The following is a 19,276-nucleotide window of genomic DNA, read 5'->3' on the forward strand; positions in this document are numbered from 1 at the left end:
TGTAGGTAATATTTATACAAAGCTCCGTGTTACAGTATCTTTCTCAGTGGCAGTACGGAAACTTCGTTTTTACTATCAGTAGACGACATAGTGTTCGTCGTCAGAAGGAATCGGAAGATCGAATACCTTTTCAGGAGCAGCTTGGAATATAAATAAACGCGGTAATGAGGCGGAGCTATTTACGGAAACCTACAGGCTATTTCAAACCTATCAAGCCAACCACTTGTCTCGAAATCTATACGCTCAAGCATTTTCGAGTGAAATACGCTTTCAGGCACGTAATTAGGGAAGCTGAAGGCTGTGACTCATCGTCCCAATTTTCTAGTATCTTTTGGAATTAAGAATGTGGAACGAGGAAACTGTCCGATGGACAGTGTTCACAGAAGAACTTTTATCGGGAAAAACCTGTGGGACGTTGCGTCGATTGCACGATATTGGAATCATTTGGACACTCATGCGGTGAGTGATAAAAGAATATTTTTTTTGAACAAATAGCTATCCTTTAAAGCCTTTTGATTATTAGTCATATTTCAACAATATAATTTCAACAATGAAATAATTGATTGTTCAGTACTGAAAGATGGTGGTATTTAAACAAATGTTTCTCGGATCTTTGGCCGACTCATACTTCTATGTTAACTACATCCTCCGTCATTGTTGTAGGCATACGAAACAGCAGCGCCTCCCCCCCCCCCCCCTCCCAGCTCACAGGGAAAGGAAGAATGTTGTGTACTCAGGTACTTTTTAACAAGAAATTATTTTTTTGAAAGTTGTGTTCCGTATCGAAGTAGGAACTGGAACTTCCTTGTGGTTACTTGCAAGTAGCCATTCCTTTTCCGAAATATTAAAAATGCTCCGCAGTTCCAGGTATAGACCTTCCTTCTAAGAACTACTGGGTGGGCGCCCTTGGCCAGCAATGACACCACAGGAATCCAGTGACATAAAAACAGGACGAGGAAAGAAATCGAAGAAACTTTGTACAAGAAAGTCCTCCGATAAAATGCGTTCCTTCCAGGCTTTTGGAATGAAATTTATTTAACTGGGACGCTTTACGGTGTGGCAGGTGAATCGTTTTGGGTAGCCTAACGCCATTTAATAATTTCTTGGGCAACCGACAGAGACAATCGTACAAATTTTTTGCACAGATACATCAGAACGTCTGTCACGTGTCTTTTACGGTTCCTGGTTGCTAGTATCACCATTTTTTTTTGGTGCATGGATTTTTCTTGACAATTTTTCCTCCTATAGGCCTTCTACAAAGGAACCTGCAAAATACCAGGAACAAATGAAGCAAATCAAGTAGACCATATTCGGGTATATAAGAGATAGGTCTAGTGTTCGAGACAAGACCATAGAAAGAATTTAACTCCATTAAAATGCCATTCTAACGAGAGCACAGGAAATACTGGGGAAACAACGAGACTTAGAAATGAAGAGCGGTATGATGATAAATGTATGCAGGTAGTGGAATAGAAAAAGGAATCAAAACTGAATTGCTTAAAGAAAAGATCAAATTAGGCATTACGTAAGGGGCATTCAAATGGAACCCGGTCACTACTGTTAAGTGACGGTAATGATCTTATTAACTCAAAAATGCAGTTACACACAGTAATAAACTAAACTTAACTCCGTCCGAACAGGCCATGAAGGCCCAAAGGTACCGACCGGCCGCCGTGTCATCCTCAGACCACAGGCGTCACTGGATGCGGGTACGGAGGGACATGTGGTCAGCACACCGCTCTCCCGGCCGTAAGTCGGTTTCCGAGACCGGAGCCGCTACTTCTCAATCAAGTAACTCCTCAGTTTGCCTCACTAGGGCTGAGGGCACCCCGCTTGCCAACAGCGCTCGGCAGACCGGATGGTCACCCATCCAAGTGCTAGTACACAGTACACATACTAAAAAATAGTAGCCAAAAGTGTTGGCACATTCGAGTATTGCGCTGTTCGGCAGTCAGTTGCTGGGGAACTCACTCCGCGCAGATTTTTCGAAAGCGTTGATGCATTATGGTACCCAGTAAAAAAATGGCTCTGAGCACTATGGGACTTAACTTCTAAGGTCATCAGTCCCCTAGAACTTAGAACTTCTTAAACCTAACTAACCTAAGGACATCACACACATACATGCCCGAGGCAGGATTCGAAGCTGCGACCGTAGCGGTCGCGCGGTTCCAGACTGTAGCGCCTAGAACCGCTCGGCCACTCCGGCCGGCGGTACACAGTAACCGATGGACGTCGTCCTCTGTGATCCTGCGGTTGTCCAAGACTAAAGCATTCACTTCCGCAACCATTTCCAGTATGATGACACGATGCGCCTGTCCAGGACGAGCTTCGTCTTCCGGTGACTCGCGCTCCTCAAGGAAGGGTTTGCGCTATTCCACAACACTCGAACGACTCAGACTACTCACCGTACACAGCCATCATCGGTCGACACATTTCACTGCCTGCAACTCCCTCAGCCGCCAAAAATCGAATCACTGCTCGTTGTCCCTGCTTACTCGACTACATGCTCAGTAGTGGACGATAACTTGTGTGACCACCTTTTCTTCGGCTTGAAACCACACTGGCGCTATGGAACATCAAACGGTGTGCACGCGTCAGTCTCTCTACCAATAGATGAAGCCACCATACCCGCAGTTACGTGGCGCCGCCTTACGTGTAAGGAAAAGGTAGACGTACTGACCAGTTTTCATTTGAATAAACCTCATATAATGAAAATAGAATACTGGCAGCAAGGTCACAACATAAGAAGGGAAAACGGGGAGCAATGGTCAGAAAGATAGAGGAGATGGGGGAGCACTATCAAAGGAATGAGAGTAGAGATTTTAAGAAAATTAGAGAAGGTACTCAAGAATATAGACCCAAAATAACAGCATGTAAAGGTTAAGAGCGAAATTTGTTGACTCCCCCCCCCCCCCGAGTCCTTTTGTACTCCCCTCCTCTGCCTTCCCCAATCCCTGGCCCGTCTGCTCAGCACCCCCCACCATCCTTATGGATCCTCCTCTTCCATTGGCTCCTTTCCTCCCTCCCCCTTCACTTTTCCTCTCCTTCCCCCCCCCCTTTTTTCCCGTCATCTGACCAGTTTCCCCCCCCCCCCCTCCCACCTGCTCTCGGGTGTGGTATATCGTATTTGTGCCAACTTTTAGCGCAGTGTTTAAGTGAGTGTTCGGTGTTGTGCGTCCTTCCACAGTGTTGCGAACAGAAATCATGCTGTCGCTGGGTGTGCTTTTTATATCTCTTGCGAACAGAACCCAGACTGTCGCCGTGCTTTTTTTAATTGTCTGTCTATTGTTTTTCTGCTTCCTGTGTGTTTTATTCGCTTCATCCACCCAGTGTTTTATGTTTTACGCTCCAGAATTTTCTGCCATTTTTACCTTTAAGTCGCCGATTTTATCGCCAACTGTTATTTTTTATTATCTTCATCTTTTTAAAACAAATTCTGTAGGCTGAAGAGCGGCGTAATCAGCTGCTGCCAGCCCGCCCCCTTTAGGGGGAATCGAAACCCAATAAAGGAAAAAAAAAAAATTGTTGACTGACAAAAATGTTCCGGACAGATGGAGAGCGGCAGTGGAGACCTACCAGGAGCATGAAGCTGCCCTATAACACTGTAGATGTAAAGGTGGAAGATCTTACATTAGAGCAAGTACAGAAAGGTAGTGCACGGTCTAAAAAACACGAAGCACCAGGTACTGATGGAATAGCAACATAACTTCTAATAATTTCCGGGTATGCAGCCGGATCCCGTCGACATTCTGCCACGATATTTCGGCCCAGAGACGTCCGGTCATCATCAAGTGAGTACACAACTACTGAAGAGCCCAGGTGCAGTCGCGGTATTTATGCCGAATCTCTCACATGCGCGAGATTCGGCATAAATACCGCGACTGCACCTGGGCTCTTCAGTAGTTGTGTACTCACCTGATGATGGCCGGACGTCTCTGGGCCGAAATATCGTGGCAGAATGTCGACGGGATCCGGCTGCATACCCGGAAATTATTAGAAGAAGAAATACGCCGGGAAAATTTCAGAAGTCACAGCAACAGAACTGTTGAAAAATGAAGAAACTGATATTCGTAAGAGAATCCAAAAATTTATCAGTTTGGTATGGAATCGAAGAATTCCAGAAGTGTGCACCGTAGGGATAATCCTACCAATGCATAGTACAGAAAGTAAGACTACTTGCTCGAATTACCGAGGAACTACCCTGCTGAAGGTAACCTTTAAGGTTCTTGCTGGCATTATTTATAGTAGACTACTTCCATATGCAGAATAGCTTTCGGGAGAACATCATTGCCTATTTCGGCCTAATAGGTCAACAACAAATCATATTTGTGCTGAGGCAAGTACATGAAAAGGCATATGAGTATAATATTTAGCTTCATACCCGCGATGTAGACTTCAAGCAGGCATGTCATAGTCGTGATAGGGAAGAAGTGCTCAATAATTTGTTACTACTTGGTATACCATTTAAGCATGTTTCACTTATGCAAGCAACGGTGCCCGGTTCCAAGGCTGCAGTGCGAGTGCTTGGATAGCTGAGTAAATGATTTAGCATGAGTAAAGGAGCCAGCTGCCCATTCTACAGTACTTTTTAATCTGACTGGCAGTAACCATTCGAAAGCTTCAAGTATCAGATTACATGAGCCCAAAGTCAGTTCACATATGTGCATATGCTGATGTTTTAGCAACTGTTAGAAGAGGAGCCTCACTGGAGAGAACAATAGATGAGCTGAAAGAAGCCACACTACCTAGAGGCCTTGCCATTAATACAGAGAAGACCAAATATATGAATTTCGACAGGATGGAGAGTAATATCTTCGATAAACCACCTGCAGCTTGTTTCAATTTTGAACATGTGCAAAACTTTGATTATCTGGGATTTAAAACTAATCGGATAAGTTCCATATCAACTGAAATAAAACAGCCTATCCGAAGAATGATGCAGCCACACGTTTAAGTAATTGTTGGCCTCCAGGTTATTAAACAGAGACGTGAAACTCCAAATTTATAAGGTCATGATGAGACTAGTAGTAATCTACGGATGTCAAAGATTGACACTAACAAGTGCTGATGAGCTGCAGCTCAGGATATTTGAGCTCAATATCTATGGGGCAATTGAGAATAACAATTTATGGAGATATGGAACGAACACTGGGCTGGATCGCAAGGAGATGACTTTATGAAAACAATAAAAAGTAGGAGACTAGCCTGGTTTAGTCATGATCTTAGGATAGGATGGGTACTGGACTAACGACTAAAAAGGTTTTTGAATGGAGGCCAACTGGATGAAGAGAGAGGAAGGCCATGAAAGCGGTGGATGGACGATGTGGAAGAAGACATGGAGGACGGCGTAGAACTGCGATGGAGATGGCAGAATGGAGGAAACCTGCTGAAGAGGCTAGGACCCACGCCGGGTTGTAACGTCATGAGAAGAGATCATCACTGCTTTCGTTGTTGCGAGTGCCAGTTATTTTGAAGCGAACTATTCAAATTTGATTACTGAGTGTGTCACACCATGATCTTAATTATGATAGCTTTATAGTACATGCTATTCTTCGGTTGGCAGAATGTAGTTCTGCTTCCTGTCCATTATGATGTGCACCTTGTCTGTTCAGGGGACTGATGACCTCAGCAGTTAAGTCCCATAGAGCTCAGAGCCATTTGAACCGTTTTGTTCAGTTGTTTATTCTTACTGGAACACTAACCTATCTTTTCCTGTTCAGTTATAACTAATGTAAATGGATTTTGCTGTTACGCTAATGGAAGTGATGTACTATATCTCCTCCAACTGTAAATGCGAATCTGCTTCTCAGGGTGTTCCCTGCTATACAACTGACACGATAGAAACAAATTTTCCATTTTAAGTTGAAAAAAAATCAACCGTTTTATTCAGACATAGGGAAAAAATTGAAGGGAGATCAGCACTGGCTATAGAACTGATGGGGCTTAGCATCATCGCTCCCATCATTTTAAAATCTTAGCAGCTACCAGGACGCTAACAGACGTCTTTCACCATCGGCAGCTTAGAAACGCTCGCCAAACGCGCTACGCTATCGCACGACATGGGGTGTTCTAGATGCTACACAGCTTTTCCCAAAAAACGTCGCCTTCGGCAGGCGCACGGTCGGGAGAGGCCCGAACTAAACGTTCGGCAGAGAAGAAGCTTCTTTTCTGGAATAATTAACCTCTACTGCCTAGTTGCTTTCTCTGTACTATATGGAGGTGCTTTACCCGAATAAAATGTTACGCTGCTAACGTTTGGTTGTTACGATAGATTGTATTCCAATATTTCTCACTTTATTATTTCTTGTGCCTCCAGACTTTCCTTTTATAATGTAATCTATTTGTCTCCAAATTTTTCCTTAATCGACTATGTAAATTTTCTTTAATATGGATAACATTCTACTCCAGCGTATGTCGAAAATTCATTGGGCCTTGCGAGGAGTTTTGTAGAAAGAGATTGGATTGTAGGAGTGACGGACGCGGAACACAACAGGGACATCCTGAAGAAGGAGGGGTGACAGACTCAAGAAATACGAGTTAGCATGCGATTTAATTGAACGTATGTCAGACTGCCCCGCTCGTCCAGAAACCACGTATTTGAGCCGTCCAAATCAATAAAATTAATACTTCAAAGTGGGTAATGTGACACCTACTTGGGAAATAAACGTGACTGTGCGCCGGGGGATAGCCCGAGAGTGGCACTTTGCACCGAAACCAGTAGCCAGTAGGAAAAGTAAAAGAACCCACTGTAGATTGTAGCAAATAATTGTTTCTGATTGTGTTTTTCAATGTTCCAATCTACAGTAGGTCGGGGATAAGGAAGGAGATGATAGACGGTATATTGGCAAGTGATAAACAGTACTGTAAACAGAAACCAGCGCTTAGTTCAACTTCAAACATCTACTAAAATGAGATGCACCTACTTTGACATTTGAATACTGATCACATGTGACCATATTTTATTCCAATGACACAAACAATACGACTGGCAAAAAGAGTGGCACAACAGAAAAGTGTTAGATGTTACGTTGGGTTTAACACCACAATGCTTCCCCTGTCACGGTGCTGTTGGGTGTGGAATGCCGTCGCCTTCTTCCGACCTTTGCACTGACTTACCCACACATCGGAAGTCTTACAGTTTAAAGTCTATTCGAACCACAGCGCAACTCTGCATTTGTCACATCAACGTTACCAGAGTTGGAAAGTGATAAGTGACCCAACACGTGTGTATTAGTGGTCTGCCACTGTACCTCTTTTCATCGAGAATGGAAAGGTAATTAAAAACCAAACAGAGTAATAATCGTAATAAAACCATCATTAATTACGTTCAAAATACTTTGAGTTCACCCAATGATTTATTTCTGTGAAAAGAAATTTGTTTTTCAAGTTGTTGGGCAGTTTAGCGCACGTGTTAACCATCGCGCTGGTAACAGCAGCCTCAGCAAATGTTTCTTTGGCCTGAAGATTGCACTTCTGTACCCTAATGTTTTGCCTTCATTCCCATTTCCTCTCGGAACTACGAAATGAATAATTTAGGGGCCTGCGTAAACTTCCAGGTTCAAGTTTATCTATAAACCAATTCATGTATGGTCCAGGCAGCCCAGCCGCAATGGTGTCTTGTAAACTGCGCCCAGAAAGGCTTGAGGAAAGATCCACTATCCCCTCTGTGCGAATTTTGCAAGTTGCCCGGCATCTAGAAGAGCCGAGGGCTACTGCGTGCCTGTACTGGTGAGGAGTAGAGTTGCTCTGAGAAGAACAGGAATGTTAAAACCTTTACTACTGGAAGTTCTTTTTTTTTAATTTCCTGACGGCCAATTTCAAAATTTTTCATTTATGACTGCATTTAATTAACATTAGGTGGCAGTCAAATGGAAACGAGACTGATGCAAAATTAAGTAAATTGTTTACTATTTTCAAAATAATCTCCCTTCTAGAATAAAGTAAACTTTTAACTATATAACTGAACTAAACACTACTTAGACAGTGATTTAGGCAACGAACACTGATAGACAATTTTCATTCATAATAGCCAGTGATTTACGGAACTTCAGTAATAGGTCCGAAGCATATAATTTAAATGCCCCCAACACCTGGGAAAGTTTTCTTCTCAAGGCTCGGTTAGGAAGTGACTGATATTGTGCAATAAAACACTCTCGTGCCAAGTCGTGCATTTGTGATTTAAAATTCTACCAAATTATTGACATGAAACTCCCGAGTAATAATTACGCGCAGCGATAATATTTGACCGTAGCGCTCGGCGCTTGTGTAGAATCTTTGACTCAAATAACAAGCCCACTGTTACGATTTCTCTGATACTTGAAATTAAGACCAGCTTGTAGGGGATTTGTTGTGGGTGTGACCGTATTGGTTTTATCATTAATATTTCATCATTAATCAGTTAAACATCGATTACGAACGATTAATTACGATTCTTGGTGAAGTAAATATCTCACGCACGTCGACATTTCGGTTCAGCACTGTTATTTTGTGTAACGTCGTCTTCGTAACTTGATAACGATCTCAACACTACCGACTGTCGCCAAGTTTTAGCCGAGGCCAAGTACAAATCAAACCAAATCAAGAAGAATGTCCTGGAGACATGAGCACGATTCCGGCTTTGTGGCATGGACCAATATCCTGCTGGAAGATGCGATTACTGCTGGGAAAGACATCACGTATGAAGATGGTCAGCAATATTGTTCACGCCGCCCTTTATTCCTGCTACAGGTCCCGTGGAAGCCCAGGTTAATCTCCTATATAGCCTAACACTGCCCAACCAGTCTGCGTAGCAGCCATTCGTTTGGATGGTTACACATACAAACACGACCGCCGTCATGGAGAAGCGCTGTTCATCCGAGCTTTGATCCACGGTCTCATCAGTATGATTCCTGTCTGCTACAATCCTTACTGACGACGTCGTTTGGTCAACTCGGTAACATGTAGGGTCGTCTGCTGCACAGCACCACATTTAACAGCAGTCGTTTGCAGGTGCTGGGCCATAAAAATTTGCACTCCCTGAAAATCTATTACGTCAGTGGATTTCTTCATTGCCGTCACAAACGTCGATAGAATGATTCCCAATTCGTCTCTGTTTCACTTATATACTTCCCTTACCACGCCATGTGCTTACAATGCCATAAGGCGGTATTGTGACTCGCGGGGGGGGGGGGGGGGGGGGGGCGGTAAACAGAATGATTTCATGAGTGGAAATTTAACAGATGTACTGACAACACGCTACACGTCCCAAGAAGTACATGTTTATCATTTTTCAAGGACGGGTTAGATTCGGATTGTTCTAATTTATTTCACTGCACTTCCGACTTTTCTTAATAATGTAATATCACTTTCGCAGAGGAGTGTGACTGATCATCTTCGGCATAAAATATTTTTCATTTTCTAGCAAAGGCTAGTGTATTAGGACGCTCCGAACCACGCTTGAATCAGACTGGAGGCGCTGGAGAAGACGTAATTTACAATAGTTTGTTGTCGCATCCGCTTGGAAGCTTAAGCTTTGCCAACATCTATGCAATTCAGCATAAACTATAAGAGACATTTTTCACGTAGGTGTGTCAAGGTGATATATAGTCCATGACTATATATGGAGGAAGAAAATTTGGAGGTGGGGGACAGACGACAAATAACTAATCTACAAGAAACGAACTCTTAAAATGCTTCTTACAGGGTTGGATATGAAACAAAACTGGCTGTTTGGTCTCACCTTGTTTCTTACGTTTGGTCTCACCTTGTTTCTTACCCGTCTCTTCGTGTTCAGAACAGCACGAAGTAAGACAGCACAGCACATTCTGTGGGTTAAATTTACTTTGTGTTCAAAAGCCTTTTGACTGTTTTGCTTCGACAAATAAAATTTACGAGAGCTCAGTGTAGTTTTTTGATCATTTATCAGATTAATGTCCCTATACTTCACATCATCGCTCCGCCATTTAAAATTTGTTGCACGTACCAGGACGCGAACCGACGACAGTTGAAGTAACTAAAGTCTATTCACCGAGAGCTGGGACGAAACATAAACAGTGTCACGTGAGCGACTACCCTCGTTTCCAGAGAAAGCATTCGGTGTTCACGTGATACGTAGGGGTGTGGAAAACCCTTGGCTCGCGCTTTGCAGCTGGCGGCGTTCGGCTGGCTGCCGAGCTGCCACAGCGGACCGTGAGAAACCTGGGCAACAATGTACGAAATAAATTTAACAATAATGTTAAAATAATGCTCAACTGAGCCATTCTGTCGAAGCAGATTTATTTTCATTCAGCTTTCTAACAAAACGCTCCATTCAAACACAATTAATTGTAAATTGTAATAACAATACCAGTAATAATAATAATAATGATAAAGGATGAAACAAGGTTCACTCTGCAAACTTGAACTGTTTTCATTGAGGTTTATAACAAACCGCTACTCTCTCCTCCATAATGCAGTCTAATTTCCAACTTTGAGTTTCCACTTTTTCTACGACATGGAGGACACACTTGTTCCAATCCTCTGCAGTCATTGTTCTTACTGCTTCTTCTAGCATTACTTTAACTTCCGGCATTTTGTAGGAATTCTGAGAAAAGTTTTCCCTGCATTCTTCGCCATTTCATCTATTGCGTATTCGCTGTGCGCTGTTCTGTGATTTTTAACTATATCTAAAAGTTCTTTCTTCAACATACCGTCTTCGAAATCGATGTTTTTAGATTTTTGCCACTCTGATATTTCGTGCTTATTGGAATTCGCATTGGGAACTTTTTGTTTTCTCCGAGAATGATACGGCGCGTTATCAAGAACAATAACTGCATTTCACTGAAGCCGAGGAAGAACATCTTGAAACCTCTTCTCGAAGGTTTCGGCGCACATCTCCTCATGATAATCTTCAATTTTCTTGGATTCTAAAGTCCACAAACATCCTTCAACGAACCCTGCTTTGCTGCCAATGTGTGCGATAATCAGACGTTTCCCTTTACCTGACGGGCCCTTGCTTCCGGTGGATAATTCGGACAGAAACGCTTGTTTAGAGGAATTTATAGTGTCGTCTACCCAGACGTAACTTCGGGTATGTCCTGCGTTCACCCACGTCTCGTCCAACTAGTAAATGGGTCTGCCTTCATCTCTCAACCGTTTAATGGTTCGAAGATAACGCCGCCTCCATAAAATGATGTCATCCCTGTCTATTAGCATGCTATCGCGCCCACGCCGGACATATTAGAAATTCATTTCTCTAAATAACTTATAAAATGTAGTTCTCCGAAATTTCCCATATCTGCATTTTCGTTCACGACTTTCCTTCGTACCGCATTTCTATCGAAGTCATCAACACTTTCAGAAAGTTTCTGTCGTAATTTTCCTTTCTTGGGAGACTTAAAAGAGTGTATGGCCTTGTACTCACTTATCACACGATACACCGAAGAACGTCCAACACCTGTAGCTGCAGCTGTTTTCGAAACAATGTCACTCATCGACTGCTCTGGATGTAACAGTTCCGTTTTATACACATTAAGCACCATGTGCTTCTCAGAAGAACTTAATGATTTCTTCTTTGCTCGCTTCTTTGGTGGACTCAGAACTGGCACGTCGACCTCGCTCGCTGAATCCGTGGTTGACATAATGAGGACAGCCGTATGTGACGCTAATGACATAAGTGAATATATAAAATAAGAAACCATGCGATGCTATTGGATGCGCACATAAACAGTGAATCCTCAGCGTGACTGCAAACGCATATACTTACTCTAATAATAAACAACCAGTCTTTCAAGCGTCTTTACAGATGAACTTACGATAACCTCAAATCGCCACTGTACAACACCCACTAACGAGCTCACACCTGCAACTGAGGCGGCCACACTGACTGAGCGCCGCGCTTGCGAACCGCACAGTGCATCGCCCATAAAGGACAAATGGTTGCACTCATCGCATTCGAACAAACTACAAAATTAAATTCAAACCTTTCTGAAATTTTTCTCGCTTACACCCCCACAAAAAAATTTAAAGGGGAAAAGTTTGTCGCTTACTATATTTCGGATGATGATTTGTTAAAAGTTCTGCATCAGACGTGAGATTTTAATTTATTACTTCACTATTACTGACTCTATTGGGCACAAAATTTGCAGACATCATCAACATATAGTACTGAAGGCAATTATAAAATTATTTTGCTGTGCGACACACAGTTTAGGAGATATGACGTGGTAAATATAGAGTAACGCGAAAAAACAACTTTTCCTGAAAGCTTAAATATTTCTCTTTTTCAGTGACAATAAATTTTAATGTAATGTAAAAAAGGTGTCGGAAGGTAGTTCTCGAATCACTTTATCATGTTCAGGTGCCAAATTATAAAAAACACGACTTTCATTTTTTAATTTCTGTCGCCCCTGCCTTGTACACCCCTCGACGGCACCGCTGTGATCACGCGCCTTGCCGTGTTTACAGTACGTCTCTTGTTTCGGTGAATGGAGTATAGTTTGTACTCCGTCACCAAACACGCTAGGCTACCGGCACATGCTGTGAATACCCCCCTGCTACAGCGTTCATTCTGCACGCCGCTGGCGTTGTCTTGCGCGCATTTGAACGAGAGCTTTCAACACTATGACGAAGTAGAAGGACGATGCTACCACCGACGTTCACTGTACAAGAGCTACGTTCTTTGTGGGGAAAACACTAACACTGCCAACTCTTTTCCATCCGTAATGCTCTGAGGCTCTCGCAGAGAAAATGTTTTAGTACAGAAGCCTCGTTTCACATTTCAGATTTAGGAGGGTCGGATCTGCCAAAGGCCTGAACAGAACTCGTCACTGAATAGAAGTGGTTTCAGCGTGAGTAAAGCTAGCAGTCCACTGGGCTTACCAACACTTTAAGCAGACGCTTTGGTGATAAAAATAACATTACCAATTTTCTTTTGTCAGTAAACCTGTAAGGCATCCGCAGTGAAAGCAGCTTCGTCCATAATAGTATCGAGGTAACTTTTTCTAGGAGTATCAACATATTTTGCTGTTTGTCACAGTGTCTTCGAAAAATTCGGCTGTTTGCCCCTTTTGTATGTATCATCTGTACTTTTTAGGTCCTACACTTGATCGTTAATTTATTCTGACGTAGCTCCATTTGGTCAAATGTATGCTGATCATCAGAATTTTGTAGTCTTAGTGTGCCGAGTTTCAATCCGGGACCTACTTTTGCTTTCCATTTTTTGAGTCTACAACCTATTTTAATGTCAAATGGTTTATAACCCTTGCATCCAGTACAGTTTCACCATGCATTAGTCGAAATGTGACCGTTTTCCTCCTTAATTCCGTTTGCCCGTAGTTACATCTATGTTCACTTGTTTTCTTCTAAGAAGAAAATGGTGACTACGACTGAACGATAATGAGGAACTCCGGCACATCCAGATCACTAATTGAAGGCTTCTTACGCAGCGCCGGCCAGGGTGGCCGAGCGGTTCTAGGCGCAGGTTCGAATCCTGTCTCGGGCATGGATTTGTGTGATGTCCTTAGGTTAGTTAGGTTTAAGTAGTTCTAAGTTCTAGTGGACTGATGACCTCAGATGTTAAGTCCCATAGTGCTCAGAGCCAGAGCCTTACGCAGCGGCCGACTGAACGTTTATGACCCTAAACAGAGAGCTGAAAAAGATTTTTATTGAAACTTTTAATTTGAACCTAGTGTAGATAATATTTAAAGGAAGCTCAGTGTTGTTGTTATGGATACTCTAGTAATCGTTCCCACCATTTGAAAACCTCAGAGCCGGCCGGTGTGGCCGAGCGGTTCTAGGCGCTACAGTCTGGAACCGCGCGATCGCTGCGGTTGCAGGTTCGAATCCTGCCTCGGGCATGGATGTTTGTGATGTCCTTAGGTTAGTTAGTTTCAAGTAGTTCTAATTTCTAAGGGGCTGATGACCTCATGTGTTAAGTCCCATAGTGCTCAGAGCCATTTGAAAAACTCAGAGGTTTCCGGAAGCGATCTGATCTTTGTCATCGGCTATTTCACCATCCTTAACTAAATCTTTAGGTGGTCAGTGACTTTTCCCTCGTACCCACTGTAGCGGTTCTCATTCACGCCTGTCCTCCGCCTAGGCTTATTTTCAGAATCAGTTGAAATAGATACATGTTCGAGTAGAAAGCCTTCCACGTGAACCACTGACACTTTGTTCAGAAAGTGTAGCACTTACGTTTTGTAGTCTGGAAAGCTCCAAGCACTCACAGCACAAGAATCTTTATTGCTGATATTTAATGAGTATTAGGGCAGCACGGGCAACGGCCTTGCCACAGTGGATACACCGGTTCCCGCTAGATCACCGAAGTTAAGCGCTGTCGGGCGTGGCCGGCACTTGGATGGGTGACCATCCAGCCGCCATGCGCTGTTGCCATTTTTCGGGGTGCACTCAGCCTCGTGATGCCAATTGAGGAGCTACTCGACCGAATAGTAGCGACTCCGGTCAAAGAAAACCATCATAACGACCGGGAGTGCGGTGTGCTGACCACACGCCCCTCCTATCCGCATCCTCACCTGAGGATGATACGGCGGTTGGATGGTCCCGATGGGCCGCTTGCGGCCTGAAGACGGAGTGCTTATTAGGGCAGCACCCAAGGCGTAATACTCTGCCTAAAGTTTCGTCTTCCGATACTGGAGACGTCATCGGAATCTCTAATGACTGACCGCAGTTTTTGAACATAAAAAAAGGGATATTGAACCCGCAGAATGGGCTCAGCAAGCCGAACTTCAATTTGTAGCCACACGATGGTCGGCTCGTGACGTCATCAGACCGCAGCCTAATATCGCGGAGTCACGCCGATGTGTGCTGTGGAACTTGCAGGTGGAAAGAGTTGGCGCTGTTTCTTTCATTTATCAATAAGGCCCAGTGCTTCCGTAATTTCAGACCTTGTGCTTTGCTGTAGAAGCTGTTCTTGTGCTTTTGAATATCTATGGCCTCTCTGTAGCCCCTAGTGTTGTAATTATAATCTTGCTGAAATCGCAGTGTGAAAGAAACGAATTTGGTGACTCCCTGGTCCTATTGCACCACTTGCTGCTGCTGCTGCTGCTGCTGCTGTTAATTTATTCGCCTTGGCCAGGGGATAACTGCTCTCGTGTACCGAGCGAGGTGGCGCAGTGGTTAGCACACTGGACTCGCATTCGGGAGGACGACGGTTCAATCCCGTCTCCGGCCATCCTGATTTAGGTTTTCCGTGATTTCCCTAAATCGCTTCAGGCAAGTGCCGGGATGGTTCCTTTGAAAGGGCACGGCCGATTTCCTTCTCCATCCTTCCCTCACCCGAGCTTGCGCTCCGTCTCTAATCTCTAATGACCTCGTTGTCGACGGGACGTTAAACACTAATCTCCTCCTCCTCCTCCTCCTGCTCTCGTGTTCCGTAAGGCGATTGTTAATGCCTCTTTTAGACAAGTTGTGCTTTGTGGTCTTGGTGCTAAATAGAACGAACAGCTCAATGCTTACCCACTACAAGCTGCATAGCATACGGTGGCGCGAATCCACGATCTTAGGCGGTGATCTGATGACATGAACCGAATGTTCTGTGGATAAATACTAACAGTTCGGCTTGTTGAGCTTGTTTAACTGATTTCTGAGTCTTTGATGCCTCTGGTGAAATGTCCAGAACTGCAAGACGAGTCATTAGTTCAAGAATGATGCGTTGGACCTCGCCCTAATGCCCGTAGAAACAACACTAGCACAGCGCAAGTAACAACCTTGAAACCTTGTCTGTCGATAACAGGAGAAATTCGTTTGAGTATGTCGTTAAATTGTTCACATGGCTCTGAGCACTATGGGACTTAACATCTGAGATCATCAGACCTTTAGAACTTAGAACTACTTAAACCTAACTAACCTAAGGACACCACACACATCCATGCACGAGGCAGGATTCGAATCTGCGACCGTAGCAGTCGCGCGGTTCCGGACTGAAGAGCCTAGAACCGCTCGGCCACAGCGGCCGGCCCTTATATTGTATTGCGTCTCTTTACCTCACAGTTTCGGATGATCGGATCTCCCTTCGGAAGGGTTGCGGTACATGATGAATAAATGCAGTACTTAGGCCGAGTGGTTTATGAAAATCTACACGCTGTTTCAGAACTATCAAACCAGTTTTTTTTCCTTGTTAAATGCGTTCTCAGCAAGGAATGAAGGACTAAGTGGATACTATGTCTTACTGACTCAAATTTGTTGGAAACTAGAGGAATTAAGAGTTTCATACTATAGATCAGTACTGCTGAACATTCACACAGATTTTGTCTGGAAAGAGAATGCAAACACTGTGTATGTTTCACTGTATCAAAACAATAATTCTGACACTTATGTGAAGAATAACATTTAATAGAAGAAACTATTTTCCTGAAAGATATAGTTGTCTTTGAAAGCCTTAGGAATATTTTATAAAAGACGTTTTATATCTCCTGTTATGTAAGAACTTATCAACGGTGAAAACATTATGTTTTTCAATCTGGAATCTTTGTTTTCGGATACGTTTATCTGATTTCTTGTGTCATATTGGGATGTCAATGTGTTCCTCTGGCGTTTCTGACTTGAGTCATATCGTCACTACAACGCTGGAGGACTGAAAATTGCCGAGTAATTTTGACTGTCCCACACGTAACTTCTCTAGGTGGCACACGCTATGGCAATGGCTATGTCGTAGAGGAGCACTTTAAATTCCTGCAGCGTTGTGCGGACGAAAGGTATCGGCTGCCGATGACGACAGGGTAATTCATTGGAATAAAAACCTGACGTGGGAAAAAATCCGAGTAACATTTACTTGCAACGGTAATATATTCTTACCGCATGACTCACATTCTGTGATGAATAGTGAGAGCAGGCAAGACGCCGCATAGACCTCTCAGAAATATAAACAACCAATAACAGGGTGTGAACTATGTGACAACACTGGAATTCAAGAGCCAAAACTTCAATCAGTAAGGTAGTTGTAGAAACGACTGGTATTGTAGTTGTCAATTGTCGTAGCTGTGTTGGGAAAGAACCAGAGCTCGAAGCCCTAACAGAAAGCACTAAAGCTCAAATAGTTGTAGGTACAGATAGGTGGCTAAAGCTGGAAATAAGTTCAGTCGAAATTTTTTCAAACGATGTAACAGTTTTCAGAAAGGATAGATTAAATACAGTTGGTGGTGAAGTATTTGTTGCTGTCAGAGGTAGTTTGCCTTGTAGCGAAATTGAAGTAGATAATTCATGTGAAATAGTATGGGTAGAGGTTATACCTGACAATCGGACGAAACTATTTATTGGATAGTTTTACCGACTCCCCGACTCTAAAGACATAATTGCTGAACAGTTCAAAGAATACTTGAGTCTCATTTCAAATAAGCACCCCGCTCATACAGTTATAGTCGGTGGTGACTTCAATCTACCCTCGATATGCTGGAAAAATTATACATTTAAAGCCGGCGGCAGGCATAAAACATCATCCGAAATTGTACTGAATGCTTTCTCAGAAAATTATTTTGGACAATTAGTTCATGACCCCACTCTAAGCGTAAATGATTGCGAAAGCAAACTTGACCTTTTAGCAACAAATAATCCTGGACAAATGGTGAGTGTTGTGACGAATACAGGGATTAGCGACCACAAGACAGTTGCTGCTAGACTGAATACCGTAACACCTACAACTATCAAAAAGAAACGCAAAGTATATCTATTTAAAAAAGCTGATAAAATGCTCTTAACGCCTTTTTAAGAGACAGTCCTCACTTCTTCCAATCTGGTCATGTAGGTGTAGAAAAGTTGTGGAATGTTTCCAAAGAGATAGTATTAACAGCAATTGAGAGATATATACCACATAAATTAATAAGTCATGGTACTGATCCCCCATGGAACACAAAACAGGTCAGATCGTTGTTGCAGAAGCAACGAAAAAAGCATGCCTAATTTGAAAGAACGCAAAATCCCCAAGATTGGCAAAGTTTTACAGAAGTTCGAAATATGGTGCGTACTTGAGTGCGAGATGCTTTTAGTAATTTCCACAACTAAATTCTGTCTCGAAATCTGGCAAAAACCCAAAGAGATACTGGTCAAACATAAAGCACACCAGTGGCAAGAGACAATCAATACCTTCACTGCTCGATAACAACGGTGAAGTCACTGATGACAGTGCCACTGAAGCAGAGTTATTAAACACGGTTTTCCGAAACTCCTTCACCAAAGAAGACGAAGTAAATATTCCTGAATTCCAATCAAGAGCAACTGCCAAGATAAGAAACATAGAAGTATTCATCATCGGTGTAGCAAAGCAGCTTAAATCACTTAATAAAGGCAAGGCCTCCGGTCCAGATTGTATACCAGTCAGGTTTCTCTCAGAGTATTCCTGATAAAATAGTTCCATATTTAGCAATTATATACAACCACTCGCTCACAGAAAGATACCTACCTAAAGACTGGAAAATTGCTCAAGTCACACCAATACCCAAAAGGGGAAGTAGGAGTAATCCGCTGAATTACAGGCCTATATCACTAACGTCGATTTGCAGTAAGGTTTTAGAACATATACTGTATTCAAACATTATGAAGTACCTCGAAGAAAACGATTTATTCACATATAGTCAGCACGGATTCAGAAAATATCGTTCTTGTGAAACACAACTAGCTCTTTATACTCATGAAGTAATAAATGCTATCGACAGGGGATGTCAAATTGATTCCATATTTTTAGATTTCCAGAAGGCTTTCGATACCGTTCCTCACAAGCGTCTTCTAATCAAACTGCGTGCTTATGGAGTATCGCCTCAGTTGTGCGACTGGATTCGTGATTTCCTGTCAGAAATGTCACAGTTCGTAGTAATAGACGGAAAGTCATCGAGTAAAACAGAAGTAATATCCGGCGTTCTCCAAGGAAGTGTTATAGGCCCTCTATTGTTCCTGATCTATATTAACGACATAGGAGACAATCTGAGTAGCCGTCTTGTTTGCAGATGATGCTGTCATTTACCGTCTTGTAAAGTCATCAGATGATCAAAACAACTTGCAAAATGATTTAGATATGATATCTGTATGGTGCTAAAAGTGGCAATTGACCCTGAATTAAGAAAAGTGTGAAGTTATTCAGATGAGTACTAAAAGAAATCAGCTAAATTTCGATTACGCGATAAGTCACACAAATCTGAAGGCTGTAAATTCAACTAAATATTTAAGGATTACAATTACAAATAACCTAAATTGGAACGATGACATAGATAATGTTGTGGGTAGAGCAAACCAAAGACTGCGATTCATTGGCAGAACACTTAGAAGGTGCAACGGGTCTACCAAAGAGACTGTTTACACTACACTTGTCCGC

At 42.9% G+C, this 19,276-nt stretch overlaps 1 pseudogene; it reads left to right on the forward strand.

Moving 5' to 3' along the window:
- Window positions 1–14,232: 14,232 nt before the first annotated feature.
- Window positions 14,233–14,349, forward strand: LOC126102531 (5S ribosomal RNA; annotated as a pseudogene).
- Window positions 14,350–19,276: the final 4,927 nt, after the last annotated feature.

Source organism: Schistocerca cancellata, chromosome 9 (assembly GCF_023864275.1).
Source record: "Schistocerca cancellata isolate TAMUIC-IGC-003103 chromosome 9, iqSchCanc2.1, whole genome shotgun sequence".
Lineage (NCBI taxonomy): Eukaryota > Metazoa > Arthropoda > Insecta > Orthoptera > Acrididae > Schistocerca > Schistocerca cancellata.